General features: G+C 37.3%; 1 protein-coding gene and 1 pseudogene across 6 annotated transcripts in view; one reads left to right on the top strand and one right to left on the bottom strand.

The window, feature by feature from the left end:
* The window catches only part of Ddx4 (DEAD-box helicase 4), a 305,193-nt gene that overhangs the window by 137,662 nt on the left and 143,585 nt on the right, over nucleotides 1–23,946 (bottom strand). The gene's annotated exons all lie outside the window — the stretch shown is intronic.
* On the top strand, nucleotides 15,666–20,926 carry LOC116895188 (annotated as a pseudogene).

The following is a 23,946-nucleotide window of genomic DNA, read 5'->3' as shown; positions in this document are numbered from 1 at the left end:
AATGCTGTCTTCATATCAGAATCATCATGACACATTCATAGCCAAAGTACAATTCCCAGCTTCTCAGTATGCTAAAAGACAACATTTTCAGCTGTTGAGAGGGGTTAACAAAATAGAGATAGTGTGGGGGAAAGTGAACATAGAATTCAGTTACATTATTTTATTCTGCTTGTCAAGAGAGAATGTCCAGCCAAACACTTACATATTTTGTTATGCAGTCCTATCACAACATAAATTTGTGAGAATTTTATAGCTTCCCATCAATTTAAAAAAATACCAGAGCCCTAGTCAGTTGACCAGGAGCAGTAATTGGCTTAATAAAACTAAAATCATTTATTTTTTAAATATTTAGAAGATAATTGTATATTATATCTAAGAGAAGGTCAATAATCTGCTGCTTCAGTATATGAAATGCTATAGATATGATGTATATTAAATTTTAATTACTACTATAATGTATCACAGTAAGCAGAATGTCCCAATGAACTTTCTAAATATCTCTCTTCAAGTACCAGGGCAATTTTTTCATCATAAATTAACCAGTTTTTATGAATATTTAAAGTTTGATAGTAAATGTGTTGTTGTAAAATATAAAAAATAAAAAGTATAGTTTGTCTTTTTACCCGGCTAGGTCTGCACCATGGTGCCCCAAGATATCTGCTAGATATCTTGGTGGAAACACATCCCAACCGCACACTTTTCCTACACTCAAACTGTCACATAAGAGAACACACAACACAATAATCTTAGATCCAATTGATAAGTTATAATTGCCCACTTAAACATACAAAGCCCGGTACCATCCATCCCTTAGGAACATTAATAACAACCTGTAAATATGCAGAGCGGATTCTTAACATCACCTGCCATGGCTTCTCCCCCTCTTCTCTCTCCTCTCTTCCTAGTCTCCTTTCTGTTCTAGTCTCCTCCTCTTCCTTCAAACTTCTCTCCCGCCCATCCTTCCTTCTCCTCCAATGACAGGCCTCCTTCTATCCTGTACCTGCCCCTCACCTGTACTTTACATATTCAATGGGGAGGTGGATCTGGTGAAGTCACCTGAGTTCTGAGTAGTGATTAGGCAGCTGTCCTTGGGGCAGTGGAATTAGCATCAAAATACAGATAACTTCAGGGCAAACCACAACAAATATGTCAATTAATGTTATTAAAATTTTTAATTTCTAAATTATTCAAATGAAAAAATTAATAAAGCATTTGTTTGAAAGCCATATGGACAAAAATTGATCCCAAAATACAACTCTGAAAGCTAGTTTAAGATACAACACTGAAAGCTAGCCTTTTATTTCTGATTACGTGGTAGGATGTAGGTTAGTGATGGCCCTGCAATTCATATGCAATTCAAATCTTAGTGAATTTCTCCAGTTAAATAGAATGTTTAAAAAGTTTTATTACATTTACCTAAGGGGATCCTATGAATCAACCTAAGTATAAATTTTAAGACGGCTAGTGTGTACTTGGTTATGTTTCCCATGTTGATAATAAATATTTCTTGTTATAATTTGGACAAGTACACTCAAAAGCTTATTCTAGGAATTTAATCTCCCCCTTACAATATTGGCAGAAAGACTGTGAAATGGCAGTTAGGACATGGGAGCCCTACAACTGTGAATAAAATAAGGTGATCATCATGGAAGTGGTCAGTTGTAAAGGAGCTCTTTTATGAAAGTGAGCACACACACAATTCTTGCATCTTTTATAAAACCTCTCACCCTGTGGTGTGTCTGCTGTGAGAAGGCCATTGCTCTTGAATTCAGCATCCAACACTGTTAAGTATAAATTTTTTCTTTCTAGACTTTTTAATCAAGCAGTGTGACATTATCAGAAGTCCACACTTGGACTTTAAGGTACTGCAAGTCTCCATTTTCTGGCCCTGGAAACATTCATATGTGGTGTATTCTTTGTTATTAGTCAACATTATGATGGAAAAAGCCAAAGTCCTATAAAGAGACCAGTTGTGAGCATAAGATGCTCTGCTTACAACTGACAGGCAGAGACACTTGCCAACATGTGGGAGAACCATCTACCCAGAAGAAGTCTCAGAGACTCCTGCTATTGTTATCAACTAATGTCTCACTAAAAATACAAAATGAGTAATTTAAAGATGACTTTAGTAAACACAAAGAACTATTGACAATTGCATGAAAAGGTGGTGAGTTTTGAAGTAGTTTGTTACATGGTGGTTTATACCAGAACACAAGGCAACTGGCACCTTCCCCTCAGGGCACACTCATTTTATGCCCTATTTATTAGGTGCATGTCATTGTAGAAATTGCAACATCATCTGAAATTGGCAAATAATATTTTAAAATTTATTCTTCTTCTTATTATTCTTCCTCTTATTATTATTATTATTAAAACTGGATCCTGTAGAATGGAGTGTCCCTTTGAAAATTATTTTATCATAAACTGTTGATATGCTATCACTAGATAATGCACTCACAAATTGTTAAATATTGAAACACCCTGAATTTATCTCGCTTTTTTCAAACTCATTCAATTCTTTTGGGAAACCGAGGGTTGGCTTGTGACTCAAGATCTTTTATTATTATTATTATTATTATTATTATTATTATTATTATTATTATTAATTTCAAATAGCCTTCTATATAAGAATTTGAACCTCAAAACAAACTGCCTTTAGATAATGTATTGCTTTGTCGTGCACGAAATATAAAAGAGGAAAAGTAGAACACCATTCACTGCAGTTCTCTCATCCTTCAATTTATAGAATCCATCAAAGTATTTATAGTGTCAATCAGAGGTGACAACATACGAGTAGTACCACAAGTAGAACTGGTGCCTTGGTCGCTCCTCAGTAAGTGGCTTTTCTGTTTCTCCTGGTGCTGTCATTTTGGGCCAAGTCACTCTTGCAGCTACTCGAACTGCAACAGGAACTGGTTCTTAATACTGATGCAATAAGTACCTTCTCCTTTACCTTCTCAGAATATGACCTTAGAACAGTTTCTTTTAGATATGATCCCATTAGAATCACCTGGGGATAGTTTGTAAAAACAAACAAACAAAAAACAGTTCTTGGAGGTAGAGAGTGTGTTTGGTCTTCTAAGTGTGAATGTCTAGAAGTAAAATCCAGATATTAGCATTCATTTGTTTTGTTTTGTTTTGTTTTTGTCACCAAAGAGCAATTATGAGGCTAGCCCTTATTTTTAAAAGTCTGAACAAACAATCCAAAGGGATTCTTCTATATCTAGAATTGTGAAGGAACAGAGGCTAATCAAATTTTATCTCTAGACTGACCAATGTTAGTGGTCAATTAGAAGGAAGTGGAAAGGCAGGAGACAAATGGTCATGAAATCAGTGAGTTTAATACAAGGGAGCCCATTAACTATGTAACATAGTGCACTAAAGAACACCCAGAAGACTGAGTTGATGCTCAGTCAAGCATAGGAAGACATAGTTTTTAAGAGATGAATGAAAACTCAAGCGCAGTATGTGTTAGCATGTTCTGTCTTGTGAGTTCATACCTCACAAATCTGTGGTCAACTAAGGAAATTAAGATTTCTAATGTCTGTATAAAATTTGCAAAAGAAACATAAACCTATATTTGTAGTGTTTGTTTCTTAATCAAGTGGACATAGATATGTGAATTCTTTATTTTTTAAATCTTATTTTATAAATGAACATTTTCAAACTCATGTTTTAATGAAAATATTTAATTATTGAATAGAATATGATAGATAAAAATATAGCTACTCATAAGTATTTAAGGCTTTTATTAACATTCTTAAGGTTTCTATTGCTATTGTAAAATTTTGTCTCAAAGAAAATTGGAGAGGAAAGGGTTTAAAGGGTTTACTTCACAGCTCACAGTCTACTGAAGGAGGCAGATAATCAAGGAAAGGAGAAATCTGTGGGCAGGAACTGATGCAGAAGACATGGAGGAATGTTGCTCATTGGCTTGCTCTTTAGGCATTGCTCAGTTTGCTTACACATCTAAGGACCACCTGCAGGGAAGATTTTGTCACAGCACCTATAGGAGATGGGATCTCTAGCATTCATCATTAATAAAAAAGAATGCCCTGCCCATTTACATACGAATCAATCTTATGGAAGCAATTCCTCAACTTAGAGTCTGGGATCCCAGATATGATTAAATTATGTGTCATGCTGACAAACACCAGTGAGCACAGCATCTGGAGACTGCAAATGAGAAGCAGGAACCAAAGGTCTGATGTATCCCATGTGATACTGTATGGTAATGTTGGTGCCCAGAAGAGAAATTGATCAGTGTGATGGTTTGCATATGCTTGGCCCAGGGAGCAGCACGTTGGAGTGGCCGTTTCGGAGGAGTTGGGGCCTTGTTGGAGTAGGTGTGTAACTGTGGGTGTGGGCTTTAAAACCCTCATCCTAGCTCTTTGAAAGCCTGTGTTCTGCTAGCAGCCTTCAAATAAAGATATAGAACTCTCAGTTCTGCCTATACCTTGCTTACCTGGATGCTGCCATGCTCCCACACTGATGATAATAGACTGAACATTTAACCCCAATTAAATGTTGTCCTTATAAGACTTGCATTGGTCATGGTGTCTGTTCACAGCAGTAAAACCCTAACTTCAACAATCGGGATCGAAATTGTTTACTATTTTTGAAGAGGATCATCAAATAAAATGAACATCATATTGAACACTGTATTGCATGTAATTCTAATATACAATATATGAATGCTTAAATCAGTATGATCTTACCAAAGAACACCAGATAATAAGCTGTATAAATTGTACAGAATCACAATAAACTAGCATCAAAACACCACCTCAAATTTCTATTTGTGTGCTTACCACCATAGAATTTCTTCTCAGAATTCATTATTTAAATATTATTTATTACTCAAAAACACACATATACCCCAGTGCCTATAAATAGGCATTTTGGCATTCAATCATTATAATATAGAGACAATGTAAATAATCAATGTATAGGATTAAGAAAGCATCAAAGAAACTACTAAAGTATCACAAGTGCACAAGTGCTCACTCTGCCATGCTGATGCTCAACATCACAAGCATAAGAATCCTGGCTTTAACTTCAGCTACTTAGGGAACCTATAACCTACAGACGCTCAAATCCACATGATGTCTGTGTGAAGAAAATCTGATAATATCAACGAAAAAGGCTAGGCCTGACCAAATGGAGTTCTGCATCATGTTAAGAGAAAGGAAGAGACAGTATCTTCAAGATGACCCATTGAAGTGCTGTCAAATATACCTCTGCGGCCTTTACTATTCCAGTGAGATTAAAGACAAAAACAGTATTCTGTGAAACTTATCATGATGATTCTAAAATTAACACCAAAATTATAAGAATAAGCAACATTTCTTTAAAACAGAAATATTCCAGATATTAAAGCTTAGTGTAAAGCTATAATGAAAAGATACCAGGACAGACAATTTTGTCAGCAAAGTAAAAAAAGCAAACAAGTGACAGACACCATTGGAAAACGTCATATCAATATTATGAAGCATTACTGGAACAACTGGTTGTATAGTTAATTTGAATTCTTATCTTACACAAAAAAAGAAAATTAATTTATATTGCATGGATAAATATAATATAAGAGACTTATAATCTGTAAGACAAAATATTAGGTTGTATATTTATATTCTTAGAGTAGTGAATAACCTCCTAACACCAAAAAGAAATTAATACAAAAGGGGAAATCTCCATACAGGTGGTACAGAGAACAACCCACTTGCAAAATAGTCCAAAAAAGATGTCCTTAACAGAAGGAAAAGGGCCCTCTCTCATATGGAAATATATTTTTTTCAACTTTATTTTTTTTTATTAACTTGAGTATTTCTTATTTACATTTCGAGTGTTATTCCCTTTCCCGGTTTCCGGGCAAACATCCCCCTAATCCTTTCCCCCCCTTCTTTATGGGTGTTCCCCTCCCCATCCTCCCCCATTGCTGCCCTCCCCCAACAATCACGTTCACTGGGGTTCAGTCTTAGCAGGACCAAGGGCTTCCCCTTCCATTGGTGCTCTTACTAGGATATTCATTGCTACCTATGAGGTCAGAGTTCAGGGTCAGTGCATGTAGTCTTTAGGTAGTGGCTTAGTCCCTGGAAGCTCTAGTTGCTTGGCATTGTTGTTCATAAGGGGTCTCGAGCTCCTTCAAGCTCTTCCAGTTCTTTCTCTGATTCCTTCAACGGGGGTCCTATTCTCAGTTCAGTGGTTTGCTGCTGGCATTTACCTCTGTATTTGCTGTATTCTGGCTGTGTCTCTCAGGAGCAATCTACATCCGGCTCCTGTCGGCCTGCACTTCTTTGCTTCATCCATTTTGTCTAATTGGATGGCTGTATATGTATGGGCCACATGTGGGGCAGGCTCTGAATGGGTGTTCCTTCTGTGTCTATTTTAATCTTTGCCTCTCTATTCCCTGCCAAGGGTATTCTTGTTCTCCTTTTAAAGAAGGAGTGAAGCATTCACATTTTGATCATCCGTCTTGAGTTTCATTTGTTCTAGGCATCTAGGGTAATTCAAGCATAACTTGAGTATTTCTTATTTACATTTCGACTGTTATTCCCTTTCCCCGTTTATGACAAAATTGTAAAGCCTGTAAACAGATCTCAGTGATAAAGTATTTAAACCAAAAGTCTGACAAAAATTCGTAAATCTAAAAATTTACCAGTTAATCTAAATTTTGCATTCTTGTTTTGCAAATTAATGTTATTAAATCGACAGAAGTATTTTATAGAATAATTTTCATTATCATTTCAACATTCACAAACCCTCTGCCCAAGCCATTCCATACGTAATGCGATGACCTGGAGAGCCTGCTCCTTGTCCAGCTACAAACCAACTTCTAAAATGTTTATAGAAACGTTCAAGCCATATAAGCTCACATGGAGTAGAAAACATATTTTGCCTTCTATTCTGTGACAGAATTGTTCTCATTGATAAGAGGAATACATCTTTGTTGGATAAACATATCCAAAAGGGTGATTTTTAGAATAAAATATCAGTAGCAGAAGAATGAACACATGAGGAGAAGTAACGTCAGCTACAAAACAATTTAATTACACTTATGGACAAGTACATGTGTGCCATTTAAACTTAAAAACTTGACCTGAGAATGATCCAGGGTGCAGTTGTTCTACACAGAGACAGAAAGGTGTGTGGAGGAAAGCAGCAAGAGGGTGGGTTATATTGGCTGTAGATGCTGCTGATTAGCATTATGATTCATGTGCTAAATGTTTATGTTTATGTGATATATATGTATATATACATGAAGATTATATTGTAAAGTAAATTACATCCTTCTTGAAGGAAATGATAGCAGCGAATAGAAATGAGAAGAAACTGCAGGTTTGAAGGTTTATCTTAGATGAGTTTTCTAGACTGGGCTATTTATCACATGAGAGCAGTAAGAGGGGAGAGATACGGAATTGCAGCATTAGATCTGGATATGCAGCATCACCGGGAACAAGAGAGTGGATGAAGGACTTTTGATATCTGACTGGTAGACTGAAGTTTGCTGCCAGGGTATCAACTGTGGATTAGAAAGAAGTCTGTCATGTGAACGAAAGGCACCAAACAGAACAAATATAGGACAAGAGGGAAGAGGAGCAAAGAGCACAAGAACAGAGCAGCCACGAAAAGAAATAAGCAAAGCCAGGAACTTTGAGTTCTTCATTGAATTATAGCCCCTCCCTGTCTTTGGGGGTCAAGACAAAAATCTCCTTCCTCAATAAACTGTTTTGTTGACACCAAACCCATTATTGTTCCCTGTCACTTTTAACCAGTGTTTTAGCTAATGCAATAATTAATTAAAACTCATATAAATCATTAATTACAATGTCATGTCCAAAAGATACTCAAGCTGGCAACAGCGTGAAAATTAGAATATGTAGGTGAACCACACATGGGGAGAAGAGCAGAACCTCCAAATGTCTGCATTGCTCTGAAGGAAGTGTCCAAGAGAGTTTGATCAAGGCATATGTATGAATACTTCCCAACCAAGGAGGGTTTGGAGATTCTGGGAGAGATGAATGAAACAATTGAAAATAGCAGAGGAGAGGCCTCTGCAGTCGTTCTACGCAGTCCATCGTGACAATTAGCATCCAGGAACTCAAAGAATGTGAAAAACAATACAACTATCTGAAAAGCAGAGTACTTGCCTCATTTAAGATCATTGGAACCAAGGCTTCCCCTGCTGATATTGTGTTTGTTACTAGTGACAAAGCATGAAGTAAAAATTGCACCTGTGAAACACAATCTCATTGAGTGTCATTGACTAGAAAGCACTTGTTTCTTTAAACAGATTGGAATAAATAAAATGAAACAAACAATAAAAAAATAATGATTATTTGGGACTTTTTTGAACAGTGAAAAAAATGCAAGGGAAAAGAATCAAGCTAAAGAACAAAACAAAACGACAACGGAATTTACTGCAGAACAGTGGATCCTGACCTCCTCGATAGGAAGATGTGATGTTGTCAGATTCTATACAGTACTTACCTACTTACCTATTGTTTCTCACAATAACTTGCTGAAGTTGGAAAATTGTGAAAACTCAGGAAACTTAGCATGGCTGGTCATGTCTGTAAACCCAGGACTTGGGAGGCTGAGGATGGAGTGAGTAATTTGAGGACAGCTTGGATCTAATTAGAAAGTCTGAAGCTACAAACCAATATCTTGTTGAAAAGTAAAAACACACAGACAAATAAATGACTTGCCTATATTTTCTCTACCAATATCTCTTACTAAAGTCTATTTACTAATATTTTAGAAAGATAATACACATGACTTATAGAACAGTTATGCTATATTTAAATTGATAAGTGAATTTTCAATTTATAAGTGAAGACCAAAATTTATAAGAACTCATTTAAATTTTCTCATCCTATTATGATAATTCCATGTGAGTCTTGGGAATCTAACCCAAGTCCTTTGTAGTTCTTAGCCACTGAGATTTCTCTAGCCATACCAATTAATATTCTTACTTTGCTGACAATTTAATTTTTCAGAAAATACCAGAAGGAAAAAAGTGGAACCCCATTTAATCTGACCAGAAAGAGTGTTTGGTGTCCTGAAGTTAAAGGTATTAGAAGAATGGTGTAGATACAGAATCCTGTACTACTCGTGCAGTCCACTTAAGTCTTGCTGCTGCAAAAGTATATTTTAACATCTACAGTAGCCAGAAATTTAATAATAATAAGTCAAAATCTAAATATGAATTCAAATACTTGACAGAAACTCAAGGAAGAAACGTTTCTTTTAAACTATCCACATCATTAAACCTTAGTTTTATTTCAAAATATTCACAAAATACATTTTTGAAAAATAGTGTAACTTAATTAAAATGGATTTGAGTAGTTGAATAAAACGCTTAACTATGCATGTTTGTATTATTTTTAGTACATAATGGAATCTGTAAAAATTTATATTCTAATGTTTTTGCAGTCTGTCATGGCATACAGAAATATGCATCAAGTGTTTTGAAAATATAAAAGCACTCTAGTTGTACAAGAATAAACTAAGGTCTCTATTCGATTTTCTGTTGTGGTATACAAAACCATGACAGAAATAACTCAGGAAAGGAAGCATTCATTTGGGCTTACTTTCCCAGGGGGTCGAGTCCACTATAACTGGAAGACGCAGTAGCAAAGAGCAGGCATGGAAACAAGAACAGAAAGCTGAGACTGCATATCTTCAAATGCAAGAAAAAAATTTTTAAAAGCTAGCTGGGATTGGAATGAAACTATAAACACTCAAATCGCATTTCAAGTAGCATGCTTCCTGTAACAAAACCACAACTACTAAGCCTTCAAAACACTGAAACCAACTAGAGACCAAGGGCTCAAATATTGGATCCTGTGCGGGACATCCTCATGAAAATCACTACAGAATGCAATAAACTCAGAATGTAATGGTTTACAGATTCCATCATGTAATAAAACCATACGTACATGCATAGTTAAGTGTTTTGCTCAACTTCTCTAATACATTTTACTTAAGTCGTACTCATATGGCAAGTCATAAAGTGAATATTAGAAAAAAAGAATAAAACAAAATCTTAACCGTTCCAGAAATCACACGAAATATTTATATAGGTGCGAAAATAATGTAAGTGATATCCTTTTAGTATCTCTATAATTTCTACATCTTTGTGTGCACTCATCAAATACCCTACAGTGAACGTGTTATACTCATAATGGAAATATAAAAGATTGTTTTAAAATTAGCTGAAATGCATGCATATTTAATAAAAGTATTATGTTTTCATTTGATAAATGTATAATGACTTAATCAAGGAAACTAATAGAGTATATTATGCGTTTCTCATATTATACCTGAATGTTATGCTCACTTCCAGAAAGCTCCCTTCAATTAGAAAATTAACAGGAATGCATTCAGGAGTTAATGATCTTAATGATACGATGCATGGTAGTTATATTACAAAGAGGAGAGTTGATAGAAAAGGTGTGGAGGGGAGGGGAGGGTAACAGGTGGAAGATTTAAGTTCAGGCCTTGCTCTGTTGCCCCAGAAAACAAACAGCTCAGGGCAGGTTTCAGAGCTGTGCATTTGTGTGTAGGGAGTGAGGCAGGGAAGCAAGCACAGATGTGCTTTTTCATCACAACATGAGACTACCATCTCACATAACTATGTTTTTAAAATAATATGAGACCCAAGACCGGGAAAGAGTATCTGTGAAGTTGTGTATAGGAATGTAATAAATGTTTAAAATAATATTTCTAAAAATAGTAGCACAGGTAATCATATATATACATATATATATATATATATATTTATAGATTGTTCCTCTGTAGACTCTTAACCACAACAAGATCACAACTTAAAGAATGCCTGACTTTCTGCTCTACTTGTATTATTACAGTGTTATGATATGAGGAGGAGGTCCGCATGTCAGAGTACAGGTGCCCTTCTGGATGTTAGAGGATGACTCTGTAGACTTCCCACCTTTTCTTGGGTTTCAGGTTATGAGAATCCAAAAATATTGCTAGAATTGAGAAGTAAGTGTCTTTGCCTGTGGACCATTTCAGTCATTGATCATTTAGCTTTGAAACTTAAAGAAGGACTATTGAAATTGTATAGCTATAGAATATATGCTGTTCTAAAAGGTATATTTAAAAATAATGCACTCAACATTTGACTCAGCCTGAGTTGTGGGTTTCAGAAACAATATAGACAAAGAAACGATGGGAGTGAGTAAGGCAAGGGAAGAGGAAGGGGAGGAGAGGCAGAATACGGAGAATGGAGAGAGAGTTTGAAGTGAGGAAGTAACGAGGAAGGGAAGAATGGAGACTAGAAAAAGGAGGAGAGAGGAAGAGAAAGAAAAGGGGAGGGATGAAGAGAGGTAAAAAAATGCAATAGAGGAGACGCAGATAGAAAGCCCAAACGATGTCAGGTTGCCTATGAAATAACAATTTAATATGAGTATTTCAAAAGAACTCACTAAGAAGGTTAGACTCAATTTTTTTTAACAGGCTAAGACTTTATGATTTTATATGGACCCACCCATAAACTGTCCATCAATGCCTAGATGTGGTAAAAGCAAGAAAATGGACACTGAGATTCCACGCACCAGAGGTGCCTGCTCTGATGCAGTATCTCATCTGATATTAACGAGTTCATGAAGAAATTATGGTTTTGACTGATAAATCCTAAACTCACAAAGACTAAATAGAGAAATAGCTAGTGAGCCATAGATTAAAGGTTTAAGTCCTTTTCCTAAAGCACATCTTCTCCCCATATCTGTGATTGACTAAAGTTTCCCTGAAGCCTCAGGGTCCTAAGGAAATGCATTAGAACTCCCCAGAAATGAAATGGATCCTAGTGAGAGCTGCATGGGACAGCCTTACCTTTGTAAGAACAGTCATGGGTTACTCCATATACAAGATTGCTCATTGACCCTACTAATTTTTACAAAGCTTCTAAATCAATTTGACCCATCAGGCATCTTTCTTTGTGTTTCTTCACCAATGAGGCATGAGCACAGATGTCTGATATTGAAGCCAATGGTTTGCTCAGAAACCCTAAATGGTCCAGCAGATGACATAAGCAAAGTAGAAGTCCATCAGAAGCCAACACTTGTATAAGGAAGAGGAACAAGTGGACATCAAGGATAGCAACTTTAATGCCAATATCTGGAAAGCCGGAGCGTTCAGGAGAAACAAGCAGACAATTCGGAACTACAGACCAAGTCTGAGTCAGAAACCATAGGTATGATCATGTGAATCATCTAAGTCCCACGTGGTAGGACTATGACCTACCATTACAGTTGCTCTCCCATAAACAGGGTGTTTGATTTCCTTATTCCAGGAAATCAATAGGTATTTTGTGAACTGTTGCCAACATGACAGTTATCTTTAGCAACGACGTTTCCATACATCTTCCTACGGTGTTTATAGTAGATATAGATAAAATAGCTGTCTCCTATAGAAAAAGATCTCCAAATAAATTGCAGAATACTCAAAAAAAATTTAAACCACAAAGACTAAAGCACAGAGTAATTTTTAGTGGCTACCCCAGCACATTTTGGTTCAAACAAAGGGTACTTCTCTTCTAAAATTTACTCCAAGGTCCAACTCTGAGGAAAAGGCATATCTATATTTTTTTAATTGGGTACATGAGATATATTATACCTTTGTGTTTAACCAGTATCCATAAAGTGTGTGTAAAGTTAATTTAAAAATCGATCAGTTGAAGTAGCAATGAGACCTGTTGTATTTTAGAGCCAAAATGCTCTCTCAACCCGTGCACTGATGTTTATAAAAATGTACTATTCTGTGGCAACTCAGGTCTAGTTCCTAAGCCACATTCTTCTTACCCTTAGAAGACTAGCCAGTTCTCTTTCCTGAATCATATCTGGGTGCTTTTGTTGGTTTGCAGGTTTAACCCATAATAGTTTGGAGTAATGGATTCTGTCTGATGCTTTGGACATTAGAACAGACCTTAGTGTCTGACTGTTCCCTCCCACATACCCTATACTCTATGCTGCCCACTTTGAAGTACAACTGAGACATGAACGTTTCCTTGCCTAAATAAAGCTTTCACTCTTTTCTCGTGAGGTGTGGCCATTCTAACACCATCCCTGCTCAGTGGCACTTTTTGGAAGCAGAACTTAACACCCCCGCCCCCCACTGTATTACTCTCTTGTGTTGTAAATGATCTGTTCTGCACTACTCAATATTAGTGTTTTTATAGACAAGAGAAAGTCTCCTGCCTGGTTTATTTCTTCTACACACACACACACACACACACACACACACACACACACACCACTGAAACACGTCAGTGGAGAAGCAAGACAGGATTTTAGGTATTTTTGGAAAGTGGATAATACAGAGGAAGAACTGAAAGTCGTTTGGGAGTAGTATCAAATTAAGGGGGAAAAAAGTAAAAATCCTGCTCACAGACAAAAGAGCAGAAACTCAAGTGTTACGATTCCTCCTTTCTTTCATAGTCTACACACCGTGTCACTCGCCATGTATGCTCTCTGAGTCACACCACACACAAAATAGATGGGTTACTCATCACCTGACCACTCACTCCAGTAAGTCGAGGAATTGACCACTGTCAGTGATACTGCTTCTAAAAGTGGCCAGTGGGACAGATTCCAAGGAAAAGGAGAATACAGGCAGGAAGGAACTAAGGAGGGAGGAAGAGAGGGGAGAGATGGAGAGAAGAAAGGGGAGGGAGGAGTAGCAAAGGGAGGGAGAGAGGGAGAGGAGGGAGGGAGAAAATGAGGGGGGAAGAGATAGAAGAGATAGGGAGAGGAGAGGGGAAAGAGATAAGACTGCTTAGGTAGCAAAACACTAAATTTGGAGTGTTCATTATTTTTAAATTCTGGAAAAAAAAACCCTTACTTTGGAATTGTCAAAAAGAAACAGAGAAATATCTATGTCTGAATCCTTTTGTTACTTTCACATCGCCAGCACAATGGCACTGACCTGTGGTCTTTATCATACTGATAATACAATTAATACTTATTATGAAGTGGCATATCATTTCTAAGATTTATCTATCTTTGACTTCAGAAACCAACCAAGAACAAAAATAAGAACAGCATAGAATGATACCTTGCCAGTGTCTACGCTTTTTAGTTCTAGAGCATTGCCACAGAACAGATTCTTTCTCACCGTGGAGGAAAGAAGACAATTCTGCCAACATCTGCTTGTGTGGAAAGGGTTTTGACTTAATTTTCATCTCTTTTACTTGATATATCAGCTACTTTCTAATTATATTCCTTTAATTTTCCAACAGCAGGGAAAATACAAACTAATTTAAAAATATGTGTACCACTAGGTGGCACCAAATAGCCATAATTCATAAGTCCTTTCCAAAAAAAAAAAAAAATCATATTTCAAGCTAACAGTTATAAGCCCTTTCTTACAAAAAGCATTTGTACAAATGAGTCTAAATACCTTTATTTTTAATATTAAGTAACAAAGAATGCAGATGTCTTGGAAATAAACAAAACACATCCTTTTTCGACTGAATTGGAATGTCCTTGTGTGGTCTACTAATAAAACCAGGGTAACATTCCTTGTTGAATTTAACAATACAACATTCTTTTCTCCCACTAAATTGTCACAGCTATAGTTGATATTTTTTCTTGATTTATGTAGAAATAGTTAAGGTGGCCCTTTCCAGAGATCTTGCTTTTGTATTCTGAGGTCTGGTTTCACTCTATAGGGCTCCTATCCCGAGAGAATGTGCCTTTCACTTAATAGTGATGTTCTCAGTCCAAAGTTGCATTTGGATTATGGTATAGGTGCTCTGCGGGAACTTTGCCTCACTCCCTACACTTGTAAATCACCCTCCAAAATACAAGACTTACTACATTACTTCAGGTTTTGTCACCTCGAGGTTTGACTACTGCCATGTCCTCTACCTTGGTTGACAGAGAAAGAACCCCAGAATATTCAGCGAGTACAGAATCTGACAGCTTGTCTGTTTAGCAATGCCAGCCACACAGAGCACATTATACAGAGGCTCAGTGCATAGCATAGCTCTGACTTCCAACGATCATTCTAGGTATTCATTTTAATTTATAACATTCCCCACTGCCAAGGACTTTTAAGTAAGTTATTCAAGGCCCCCATTCTTTATTGTGGCAGTTAAGGCATGCCACCGGATAGTTCTTAGGTGCAAAAATAAACTCGGAAGTTTGAGATCCTTCATGCTACGATCCAATCTCATTGCTCGTTTGAAAATTAAAAACTAGTTATGTACAAGGCATAATGTCCTTAACTATATGGATCCTCACTTTGGATTTTTGGGAGCAGTGTGCATGTGTGTTGAAGGAGGTGGGATCTAGCAGAACGACATACTGTAAGTCCATCTTGCCTGTTGACAGAACAATATTTTATAGCAGATATCAATTATAGGAAATATAATATGACTGCTTGAATGTAACAGGCTGGTAAGATCCAACTTCAGTGTATCACAGTTCGGTGTCATTATCTTCCAGGAATCATGTGTTCGATATTGACTGCAATTAAGGTTTTATATTTCAGGAACTATATAAAACCATGGTGTTATCATAGATGCAGCTCTATCAAATATCAGCCAGAAGTGATGGTTGGCCAGCTTTTCATGACTAGAAGCCAATATCTTCTAAGTCATTGATCTAGCGGCATATGAAGAGAAGACACAAACAGTCAAGATGTCCCTGGATGTGAAGCAACTCCATAGCCTTGGGAAGGAAACTTACCATGAGTGAGTGAGGACAGAGGAACGTGTGCTTCCTTAACCTAACAGATACATGTCGTGCACCTACTGATGGCAATTTTCTCAGTTGGTAATGGGAGTAGAAGAAAGCAAGCCGCTTGCGGTACACTGTGCTGGGTTTGTGCTTCTTCAGGGATGGGCCTTCCAAATGTCTTCTGTATCCTGAAAGAAGGACCTAGGGATCCTGTTTCTTCCAGTCAGCATGGTATGCCTGAGGTGTTCTAATATGATTTTCTCCTTCCAGGCATTAGTTAAAACTCTAAGTTTATCAATAAATATATAACTATAAAAATATAGACAAGAAATGAAATAATCCATTACACATTTCTTGATTTCAATTATAGAAAACCTTCCCTTAATCAAAAGTAGTGACAGCAAACAGCATGTTGAACTGTTATGCAGATAATTTTTATCAAGGCTATAATTTTAAAATTGAAAACCAAAGTATAAATTTAAATGTCTATTTTATGCAGAGATAAACAACGTACACTTTAGTGAATTTGATGAATAAAAAGTAGTTTAAGTCATTGCACATTGAGACATTTATTGATCTACTCTGGTCACTATTACTTATATATTTATCGGCACTAGTGGTTTTATCTTTTGGTCAAATACAGGTTTGTGACCTACATCCAGATAGACCTCTCAACCGATGCCATTCCTGCAGCAGTGAATCACCACAGTGCAATATGTACTGTGGAGCACTGTCTTACGGCTTCCTGAGGAGCACTGCCTTACGGCTTCCTGAGGAGCACTGTCTTACGGCTTCCTGAGGAGCACTGCCTTACGGCTTCCTGAGGACCACTGCCTTACGGCTTCCTGAGGACCACTGCCTTACGGCTTCCTGAGGACCACTGCCTTACGGCTTCCTGAGGAGCACTGCCTTACGGCTTCCTGAGGAGCACTGCCTTACGGCTTCCTGAGGAGCACTGCCTTACGGCTTCCTGAGGACCACTGCCTTACGGCTTCCTGAGGACCACTGCCTTACGGCTTCCTGAGGACCACTGCCTTACGGCTTCCTGAGGACCACTGCCTTATGGCTTCCTGAATAGGGAAGTGACATCACTTTTGTTCTGGTTTGCTTTGGATCCTATATACTTAAAAAAAATCTGCTCAAAATGGCTGACCCTATAAAACAAAGCAATTTGTTCTATTTCAAAGTAAATGGTCTCTTTGTTAGGCTTCTTTTTACTTTCACGTTTTCCCTGCATGATAACAAGCTACCTGACACCAAAATAATAAAATTGATGTGTATTTGAGGGAAAGAGACACAGTAATCTATAATTTAAATATATAAACTTAAAAAACAGTACCTGTATATTATTGTTGGACTACTACAAACAATCTGACCTTCTGATTTAAAGTAAAACATGCATAATATGCCACCGTATTTTTGTTAAAAGCCTCAGGGAAGGGGAGGAGCAGTAAGCAGGATGTAAAGTGACTATGTTAAAAAAAAGCCTCAGGACTTTTAACTTTTATCTCACCAACGTATTGATGACACTATATTTTTTCTGTGCTTAAAAACAGTAATATTTATTGATTTTAATGGGTTTTCTCTGTTTGATTTGATGAAAAATATGTTGTTTTAATCTCTATATTTCTGAATAACGGGGAAAATATTTTTGTTTATTGGTGTCATGGACTTGTCCCACAAAATCAAGTTCTGAGGTCAGTAGGGTTCTGGGAAGTGGGGCATTTCTAAGGTGATTAGAACAGGAGGTGGAATCCACTCCAGTAGAATAAATACTCCTAAAGGGAGACAATAAGGGCTTTCTTGACTTTTGCTTCCTACATGAAGATACCATGAGAAGCAAACCCTAGGAGAACCCCCTCAGACTGGCCTCCTGACTCTGGGCTTCCAGTCTGCAGGACTCTGAGAATAACTTCCCATTGTTTACAGGACACCAAGCCTATGGTCCTGTCTCTTCCTTACCATACTAAGTTCATCTAGTGTTCTTCCTATGTATAGTTATTTAGATCTGTCCACTTAGTATTAGATAACATATCAAGGACTTTTCACTGAAAAAGACTCAGTCACTCACTTAGAGCCAGGATTGCCTATAGCTCTTTGCCTCTTTATAGAGCCTTGTGAGACTTCCCCAATCCTACTACATGTTAGCTGATAGTATAATGGCACAAGTCTTCTTTAGATGACCATGTCATTAAGATTTCATAGATGCAGCTTGCTCTTATCTATAGAAATACTATCTTGTGGCAGACATCCTGGTCATGTGACCCTTAGAATATTTCTTTTGAATCTCAAGTGATGTCCACTAAGCATCAAGTGTAGGGGGTATAGGTGTATCAATGGTAGATGACTATTCCATGCTGAGATGTGCTCTGCATTTTGACCAGTTTGGGATTTCTATAATGGTCTCTGATTTGACTTGGGTCATTTTAAATTAAAGCACTTGTAACAGGCTTTAAATGTTATTCTGTTAACATTCCTTTGTTAGAGAGATTATTTGTAAGTGTTTTCCCATTGTATATGTGCACACACACACACGCACATACACACACACATACACATACATACACACAACATACACACACACAACATACACACATACACGCACATACACACGCACATATACACACATACACCCACATACACACACACACACACACACACACACACACACACACACACACACTTCCTTGGAATTTAAATTCTCTTTTCTGTTTGAAAGTTTAAGGTATATGGTCATTTATATCAGTGATTACTTTTTAAGCCACATTCATGTGATCTTTGTTCCACATTGAGTTAATTTTATAGAATGTTAGGTAAGAGATCTTAACTAAAATTTTCTACTGTGTGGTTTGGCCTGTTGTTTATTCCACAGCACATTCTTGACAACTTTGCTTAAACCAAATGTGTATGTATGATTTACTCCTGGAATATTGATTTATTTCATTGATATATGTGTCTTTGCTTATTCAGGAGCACATAATATCAATCAGGTAAATTTGTAGTGAATTTAGACATTGTAAATGTACTTGCTTTAGATAAATTATTTTTACATTGTTTCAGAAAAAGAGGAGCTTGCATCAAGAAACATTATAATTTTTTGTATACAACTTTTGTCCTTTATGTAGTCTTATATTTGTTTCTTCTTTTGTTAAATCAATATTCAATACAAGTATTGACTGGTGCTTTAGATTCATCCTAAACTAGAAGATACTAGATTAATTGTCAGTATTTTTCTTTAACATATAGCATTGTGATTCTATATTTTATTCAGTATTTTAAATCACCAAACAATTACAATCCCAAGATTCAATAAATGGAAGATACGACCAAAATTTACAGGACAAATATGATTTTTTGTCAATAACATAAAGACTATTCTTCTGTGGTTCATGATGAGCTAATTGTTTTACTGGTTGTTTGATATTTGGAATTTCTGATCTTTGTTGTTAGACATCCATTGTATGAACAAGTGATAAAAGCTGAGGATTATTTTTGCAGACTTGTGATGATACATTAAACCTGATAACTATTTTGAAATAACAGATACTTTAAAAGTATCTAAAAGAAAATTAAGGAATATATAGAATAGACTACTCTATATTATACTAGCTCCTTAAAATACCTTGAAGTTTCTCATTAAAATATCAAGAACTTATATACTTATATATATGAATATGTATTCATATATATAATTTAAATTCATAAATGCAGCCTAGCCATAACCCTTTCCACCTACATCATATTAAGGGAGAGTGTTGTCCATTTTCGAGCTGTTATCCCACCTTGTTATGTGGACGGTGAAGCAGTCAATGACATGCAGAACTTTTCCCCCTTAATTTATTAATTCACTTTGAATCCCAACCACAATCCCTCTACTCTCCGCCCAGTACAGCTCTCATACAACCCTCCCCTTTCCCCCCTTTCCTTTTTCTCTGAGAGATGAATGTCCTCCATGGGTACAAGCATACCCTGACACATCAAGTCGCAGCAGGACTAGACAAATACTCTCACACTGTGATCAGACAAGGCAGCCCATAAGGGAATACAATGGCAGGCAACATAGTCAGAGTCAGCCCTGCTCCAAGTGTTAGTGGAGCCCCATAGAAAATATACTGCACATCTGCTACATATGTGTAGGGGACCTCGTTCCAGCCCATGCATGCTCTATGGTTGATGGTTCAGTTTCTGTGAGCTTCTATGGGCAGTTAGTTGATTTTGTGAGTCTTCTTGTTTGTCTTGACCTGTCTGCCTCCTTCAAGCCTTCCTCACACTCTTCCACAGGAGTCCTCAAGCTTCACCTAATGTGGGCTGTGGATCTCTGAGTCTGTTTCTATCCACTGCTGGATGAAACCTCTCAGAGGACGATTACACTAGGTTCCTGTCCACAAGCATAGCAGAGATTCATTAGTAGTGTCAAGGGTTGGCTCTCTCCCATGGATGGGTTTCACGATAGGTCAGGAATTGGTTGGCCATCTTCTTAATCTCTACTCCATCTTTATCCCTGCATAACTTGTAATCAGGACAAATTATAGGTTGAAGGTTTTGCAGGTGGTTTGGTGTCCCCTTCCCTCCAGTAGAAGTCACACTTGGCTACATCAGCCTCTATATCTACAGCTGCTTGGAGTCTCAGGTGAGGTCACCCTTTAGACTCCCAGGAGACTTCTCATCCTAGATTGCTTCATCATACTTACTTCTGACAAAGGGCTAATATCCAAGATACTCAAAGAAAATAGACGCCAACAAACCAAATAACCCAATTTTCAAAATGGAGGACAAAACTAATCAGAGAATTTTCAACAGAGGAATACCAAAAGGTGGAAAAGAACTTAAAGAAATGTTCGCTGTCATTAGTCATCCGGGAAATGCAAACCAAAACAACTCTGAGATCCCATCTTAAACCAGTCAGAATGGCTAAGATCAAAAACTTGAGTAATGCCCTTCCAGCAGTGCCAACTTCCCTAGGAGAACACGCCTTTTACAAAGGATCTACTTTATCCTGCTCCAGAAGAGGAGAAGAGGAAACACAAGAGCAAGTGCCTGTTATAGAACCCCAATTCCTATATTCTGATTGAGAAATGCCCAGGATGCTATAAAATCACCACGGTATTTAGCCAAGCACAAATAATGGTCTTGTGTGTTGGCTGCTGCACTGTTCTCTGTCAGCTTACAGGCAGGAAAGCAAGACTGACAGAGGATGCTACTTCAGAAGGGATGAGCACTGAAATACCCTAACTCAAGATGAATGGAACCTTCCCAATAAACATTTTGAGGGGAAAAAAAACCCAAGTGACAGCACATGCTGGCATGGATGAGTGCAAACTTATATAACCACTTTGGAAATGAATGTGTTGTTTCTCAGAAAATTGAGAATAGCTCTACCTCGAGAACCCAGCTATATGGCCCTTGGGTATATACCCAAAAGATTCTCCACCACACCACTAGGATGCTTGCTCAACTATGTTCATAGCAACTTTATTCATAGTAGCCAAAACTGGAAACCATCTAGATGTTCCTCAACTAAAGAATGGACGAAGGTCATGTGGTACATTACCCAGTGCAATACTACTCAGGTTTTAAAAACAAAGACATCAAGCAACTTGCAGGCAAATGGCTTGAACTAGAAAAGATCATTCTGGATGGAGTATCCCAGAGCTAGAAAGACACATATGGTATGTACTCCCTTATAGGTAGCCATTAATCATAAAGTACATGATAGCCATGTTACAATCTACAAACCCAAAGAAGCTAAGAAGCAAAGAGATCCCAAGGGAGGATGCTTGAGTTTCACTAAAACAGGGCAATAAAATAAGAGGTGGATGGAGGGAGAATACTGGGCAGGAGAGGGGGTGAGGAGGAACACAGGTCTGGGGCTCAGGTATGTATGTATCCCAGCAAGGGAAGGAGAAGGGACATGCAGTGCTTCTGATCGCATTGCAGAGAAAAATCCTGTTTTGGAGAGTGGCCTCTGCTTAGAAAGTACTAATCAACCCTGAGCAGAAGAAAGGGCTCAGCAGTGAAGTCAAGCACAGAAATGTCTATGATCTACTCATCACTCTGCCTTAGCAATGCACATTTTAGTACAAGAAAACAAAGTTCATATTCTAATCATCTGTGTTTTCACAATAAAAAATATTGTAATTTATAAATTGATAACACCCTACATAGTCACCGTCATTTCCAAATAATTAAAGTGATTTAAATGCAGGATCATTTATTCACTAAGTATTTATTTGTGTGTGTGTGTGTGTGTGTGTGTGTGTGTGTGTGTCTGTGTGTGTGTGTTGTGTCTGTGTGTGTGTATGTTGTGTTTGTTTGTCTGTCTGTGTGTATTTATGTCTGTGTGTGTGTGTGTGTCTGTGTGTGCATGTAAAGTATTGTAATGGTACACATTAGCTCACACTAAATAATTGGTATGTACAACTTAAATGCAATTTTGTGGTACCAATATCTAGAAAGTTGCTCTCTTAATAACTTTGTACATTATTATTAACTACAGTTACCAAGCTGTGCAACATTCTCAAAAACACCTTTCTTCTATATAACCTATACTTTCCATTAGAGGCCAAGAAAGTAGAAAGATGCCTGAAGTCACACTGAGAGTGAATTCTGAGAGTGAGTGTTGCCTTGGCCCTTCTCACAGCTGTTTCATGGGCATGTTTCTATCTCTTGATATTATTACAAAATGCACTTTTCTGTTTGTCATCTTTTCTGTCGCTGTGCAGTATACCTGACAAAAGCAATAGCAATGGTTTGTTGCTTTGCCTCACATTTTCATAGGCGTCATTCCACAACTCTATAATCCCATTCTGTTGTGTCAGAAGCAAGCATAGCCATCATGGCACACTAACTTAGTGACCTATCTCTTGTCAGTCAGGATGGAAGACAGAGCAGGAAGCTGAAGATAAGAAACTCCACAACAGCACACCTTCAACGGAGCTCTGCTTCTCAAAATTCCATCAGTCCCAAAAGTCCATCTAATTACAAAGCCATCAGTGTTTTAATTCACAATCAGGTTAAAGCCCTGCTACTTGACCACCTCCCACAAACTCATCTTTAGTCATTGATTTGCTGAAAACCGTTCTTACAACTTAAATCTTAGAAGAACAAGATCACAATAAGCTACTACCTGAACTGTCCCATCTAATAATGTAGTGGGCTTGTGCCTTAAAATAACTGAGGTGGAACTAGAGGCATTATTTTGGTTTTTTGGGTTTTTTTTGTTTGTTTGTTTTTTGTTTTTTTTCCCATTTTTTGTTTGTTTTTCTTGCTGTTTTGTTTTAGTTTTTATGGTCTGAAAGAAACTTACATTATACATGAGTCTAGGTGACTGCAGGGCTCAGTGAGGTAGGGAACCATGGTCAACAACTTCTTGTCAGAATGCTAGGAGCTACATATGGCAGTGAAAGTTACATCACCAAAAAAACCAATTAACACCTGTTAGAGATCCCAAATCTTCAGGATCAGAAAGTCTGTTCATAAGTTTAAAAGATCTTAAAATAGAATGAGAGTTTTGAAAGACATCAAAGGGAGTTAAGGGACATCTCAAAAAAATTTTTTTTGATTAGATTTGACTAGGATCACTCTGTAAAACACCTTTCCAATTCTATTACTTTTTATATTTTCTGAAATTATACTTCTCTTATGAAATCAAGTCTGAATATTTCAAGTCCAATATGAATGATTATTACTTTCTGTAATGATAGACTCATGAAATTAAAAATTTTAATGCCTAATTTTGCAACAATTTTTCAAATGGGATACACACGACATGTGTCATTTGTTTGTTTACAAGAAATCAATACATACATACAAGTAAATATTACCATATTTTCTTCCTATTTCCTATCCACTCCCCTCCCTTTTATTTTTTTGCATGCCCATCTCCCACTGATTCGTTTGTTTGTTTGTTTGTTGATAGCCCATGAAAACCAGTCAGTGCTTCCCATCTGGGCATGGGCATGGGGCCATCTACTGGAGAAGGGAAAACCTGCCAGTGTCCATGACCTCAAAAAACCAATCATTATCTTTCCCATAGAAACTATCAACCATCTCCTAGGCCTGGAGGATCATCTATGATTGCTGCCAGTTCTTCCACATCAGTGATGTTCTCTGAGCCTTGGTCGTGGAGGAGTTGACATAGATGTCTCTTTAGTGTTGAGCGTTGGTTTGTTATTCTTAACACTTTCTCAGCTATTCATTTCTCCCCTGACTGATACCCACTGCAAAAAGAAGCTTCCTTGAA

This window comes from Rattus rattus, chromosome 3, assembly GCF_011064425.1.
Source record: "Rattus rattus isolate New Zealand chromosome 3, Rrattus_CSIRO_v1, whole genome shotgun sequence".
In the NCBI taxonomy this organism is placed as follows: domain Eukaryota; kingdom Metazoa; phylum Chordata; class Mammalia; order Rodentia; family Muridae; genus Rattus; species Rattus rattus.
This window is presented reverse-complemented; position numbering and strand designations above follow the sequence as displayed.